This window comes from Gracilinanus agilis, chromosome 4, assembly GCF_016433145.1.
Source record: "Gracilinanus agilis isolate LMUSP501 chromosome 4, AgileGrace, whole genome shotgun sequence".
Taxonomy (NCBI): domain Eukaryota; kingdom Metazoa; phylum Chordata; class Mammalia; order Didelphimorphia; family Didelphidae; genus Gracilinanus; species Gracilinanus agilis.
Window position 1 is genome coordinate 84,588,294 of NC_058133.1, and position 5,009 is coordinate 84,593,302.

Here is a 5,009-nt window from a genome sequence, read left to right on the forward strand (position 1 = left end):
CTCATCAAGCCAGAGCAGCAGACAGATGCAGCAGAGGGCTCTCAGGAACAGAGGAGTATGGAGAACACAAATAACCACCCCAAGATCCCAAGCCATGAAACCCATGACTTGGGGACAAGCCAAAAGAACACTTCAAATGGCAAAGCCATTCCTAGAGGTGGCAAGCCTCCTCAAGAGACTAGTCAATCATACCTAAGCCACTTTTCTTAAAAATATTCACCTGGGTTTTTTTTTTCCGGGTTAAGATGGCGGCAGAGTAAGAAGCAGCTCTTAACCTCTCCTGACCAAAACACACAAAACTCCTTAAAGGGATATAAAAACTAGTCCAGACGAACGGAGGAACCCCACAACAGGGCACAGCGTGGAAGGTACGTGGAATCGAGACATTTCCAGGCTAAAAAGGGCTCTCCTTAAATCGCGAGCTGAGCAACCGCCCCACCCCCACCCCCTCCACACACAGCACCTATAGCGCCGAAGCCAGCTAAAAAGAAATAGAGCAAGTTTGGGGCACCCATCGAGTCATTGGCAGCTCCGGGGCCTGTTCCTGAGAGCAGCAAGATTTGGGACCCCAATAAGTCAAAGAACGCACCCGAAATCTGAATGCGGGAGCAGGGCGCCAAGAGCGGACGCAGGGCACAAAGCACAGGCTCAGAGCACAGGCGCAGGCACCGGCGGAGGCGTGGGTGGAGGCAGACACAGCCACAAGCTAAAGTCTGAAACCCTGAGTGGGGAACCAGTGCAGACGGGTATACGACTGTGGAAGCAGCGCCCTGAGACTTGTAAAGAAACCTTTGGACTATTATCCGGATTGAATATTCATCATTTGTATATTTTTTTACTTCTTGATTTAACCTTTCTACAAAATCTGAGTATCTTTCCTCTGATCCTTGTCTAATCTCAGCCAAACCTGTGGACAGTTTCTTAGTTGCTGGGATCCTTTTCCAAGCCTCTAAGGCACACTTTGTACTTTGAATTAGAGCTTCTCTAGGTAAATTAAGCTGATCAGCATGAAATTCTCATTCGTCTATTCCAAGTAACATTTCTTTAGTAACTCTGATGCCCTATTTCTTATTAATGGCTGCCTTCTGTTTTGCCACTCCATCAAATTCTGATTTCCAAAAGAGGTAGTCCCCTGCAGCAAGGGAATATTTTGCTATATGATTCCAATCAAAGGGAGTGATCCAAAGCCCTTCCAAAGTTTTCGCCAAAGTTAAAGCGTATGGAGAAGCAGGACCATGTGAAGCACAAGCTGTCTTAATTTCTTTTAACACTTTGTAGGGAAGAGGCTCCCATGTAGGAGCTACTACTTCATCATCATCCAATTCATCTGCTCTAAAAATAATTGGGAAACAGAATGACGTGTCTCCATCCTTCTGAGCATTTTTTATTGCCCCTTTAAACCCTATATTCTGGGGCTGGGGCTGCGGAATTGGAGCTTCAAGCAGCAGAGGCTCCTCTGCTGTTATCTCTTTCCTCTTTGGAAGAGAGGTTTTTAGGTGGGGGAGAGTCTGCTGCTTGTGGCTTTTTCCTTCGAATTTTAAAGCTCTGTTTTGATTTACTATGAGCTTTTTCCTCCTCCTCTGATTCTAACACTGAAACCTTAAAGATTTCATTCTCTGTATTCTGACCAGATAACAAAGTTGTTTTTTCAAGAGACGAAATTTTTACTGGCACTTGTTCTAGTCCATACTCAACACAATAAGTTTTCAAATCATTGCCAACTTTTTGCCAGAATTCTAAGGCAATCCATGGGCTACAATTTGTAATAAGATCAAGAAATTTAGTGAGCTGTTCTTTACTAATTTCTGCCCCCCATTTTCTGAGGGTATAATCAGTTATAGCAATAAAGAGTTCTTTCCTTTGATTCACTGTGCCCCATAGTACTCTGTTTGTCTTAAATTGAAAAGATAAAAGTTACTCACCTCTAATCCCTCATGTTCTCCTCTCCATGAGCCAGCAGCTAAACCAGGGGGATGAGTCTCCTAGCCACCTGAATTTGGGAAGCGCTTTGGCTTGGGGGGAAAAAGTATTAGCACTGCTCAGAAAGCCCTCACGTTAGGCGCCATTCATATAGGGGGCCATGCCTCTATGATTTTTTGGGGTCCTGAGAGGCGTGGTGGCATAGGATGGTTAAAGCGAAAGAAAATGAGAACAACTAGACTAGTGGTTAGCCCATGCTGTTCCAAATTCTGCGGGCATGGAAGTTTATTATATACTCATTTCAAAAAAAAGTCACAGTTGGTAAGGGGCAATAATCACGCATAATCCATTGAAGTCTAAAGAATACAGATGCAAAGACAAATGGTCAAATTCCAAACCCCAATTCAGCAGGGGATAATTCTGGGAGAGGAGATATCCTATGGAGATGCTCATCAATTGAAATCTGCATTCAGACTAAAGACTCAGGTTTTAATCTGAATATGGAATCAGCATTTCTTTAAGATTTAGGCTTCTTCAATTATCAAGGGGGGAAATCATCAACTCAATAGAAGCTGGTCTGCCACTTCAAAGCTCTCCAATAAGAATTGTAAAAAAAGGTGGGGATCAAAGACTGAGTCAAAAGAGGAGCCTCAGATTTTTATCTTAGATGGCCCATTCAGTCTGCATCCTGACTTGCAGTGTAGAAAATCATACACACAGTTTTACTTGCCGATGATTTTGTAATGGGATCCAGATAAAATATCTGTTACAGACTCTGTTTCTCTAAATGACTCCTAATAGCCTCTTGGAGGGATCAAGTTGATTTTAGATTAACCTACCTGCTGGTACCAGAGCCTTTTGGGGCTCAGGTGACCAGGACCAAACACAAAGACTGCCTCAGTCTGGATTGGTCACGTAGGGAATCCAGATAACAGGCCCTAAATTTGATCCTATTTCTCCAAAGGCTTTAATACATCGAACGGCTTCCCACAAAAACCAAAAGATTATGGCCGAAAACCAAAAGATCATAGCCGAAAATCAATCCCTACAGGCTAGAATTGAGCAAGTAGAAGCTAATGATCTCTCAAGACAAGAACAAATAAAACAGTCAAAAGACTGAAAAAATAGAAGGAAACATGAAATATCTCAATGAGAGAGTGACAGACCAAGAAATCCGGTCTAGAAGACACAATTTGAGAATAATTGGTCTTCCAGAAAAACCAGAAATTAATAGAAACCTGGACTCCATACTAACAGAAATAATTAAGCAAAATTGCCCTGAAGTCCTACAACAAGAGGGCAATATAGACATTGAAAGGATTCATAGAACACCTGCAACATTCGATCAAGAAAAGAAAACACCCAGAAATATAATTGCCAAGTTCAAGAGTTTCCAAGCAAAAGAAAAAATTTTACAAGAAGCCAGAAAGAAACAATTCAAATATCAAGGAGCACCAATCAGGATCACACAGGATCTGGCAGCTTCCATGCTAAAAGACCGTAAGACCTGGAATACAATATTCAGAAAGGAAAGAGAGCTGGGCCTGCAACCATGGATCAACTACCCATCAAAATTGACTATATATTTCCAGGGGAAAGTATGGGCATTCAACAAAATTGAAGAATTCCAGGTATTTGCACAGAAAAGACCAGGGCTAAATGGAAAGTTTGATATCCAACCACAAAAATCAAAAGAAACATGAAAAAGTAAAGATACAGAGTGGAAAGAAAGAAAACTTATAATTTTTAAATTTGCCTTTTTAAGGGATTCAGTGAGATCTAATTATCTGTATTCCTATGTAGATAAATGTTATGTATAATTCTCTGTAGTGAACTCTATTCACTATTATAATATTCACTATTATAGTAATCAGAAGAATAATTCACAGGGTGAGGGTGGAACACTAAATAATCTAAGATGACATGGGGGATGGGAAAGAGGGGGTGAATACCAGGGGACACCAAGAGAAACTTGAGTGAATAAGAAAATAGGATATTCTATTACACACAAAGAGAGCATGGGAGAGAGAGGGGACAGCATTAAGAGGTAATAATCAAACCTTACTCTCAGTGTAATCAACCTGGAGAGGGAAGAGTAGCTATACTATCCATTGGGATATAAAACTCTTATCTAACCCTTCTGAGAAAGTTAGAAGAGATAAACCAAGGGGAGCAGGGGAGTGGGGAGGTCAAAAAAAAGGGAGGGGAGAAGAGGGAGGGAATTCATAAGGCCTTTAAAAACAAAAAGAGGGGGAAAAATAAGGGAGGGGGCAGAAAGGGAAGTTAATCAAGGGAGGGGATAAGGGATAGCGGCTCAATAGCAAATCACTGATTTAAAAGGAAAAAGCATAAGGAAAAAGGGGGTGGGAAGAGGGGAGGATTCGAAAATGTCAGCAAATGCACAACTGATGATTATAACTCTGAATGTGAATGGGATGAACTCACTCATAAAACGGAAGCAAATAGCACAGTGGATTAGAAACCAAAATCCCACCATATGTTGTCTACAAGAAACACATATGAGGCGGGTGGACACACACAAGTTCAAGGTTCAGGGTTTGAGCAAAATCTTTTGGGCGTCAAATGAGAAAAAGAAGGCAGGAGTGGCTATTATGATTTCTGACAAAGCCAAAGTAAAAATAGATATGATTAAAAAAGACAGGGAAGGTCATTACATCCTGATTAAAGGCAGTATAAACAATGAGGAAATAACACTGCTCAATATGTATGCACCAAGTGGCATAGCACCCAAATTCATAAGGGAGAAACTGGCAGAGCTCAAGAAGGAAATAGATAGTAAAACCATTCTAGTGGGAGATCTAAATATTCCTTTGTCAGATCTAGATAAATCAAACCAAAAAATAAGAAAGAGGTAAGAGAGGTGAATGAAGTCCTAGAAAAAATTAAATTTAATTGATATGTGGAGAAAAATAAACAGGGACAAAAAGGAATACACCTTTTCAGCTGCACATGGCACATTCACAAAGATTGACCATGTTATAGGGCATAGAATCATTGGAAACAAATGCAAAAGAGCAGAAATAAATGTAACCTTCTCAGATCATAATGCAATAAAAATAATAATTAGT

General features: G+C 40.8%; 1 pseudogene; it reads left to right on the forward strand.

Moving 5' to 3' along the window:
* Positions 1 to 600: 600 nt before the first annotated feature.
* LOC123245925 overlaps positions 601 to 5,009 on the forward strand; it is a 15,467-nt pseudogene continuing 11,058 nt past the window's right edge.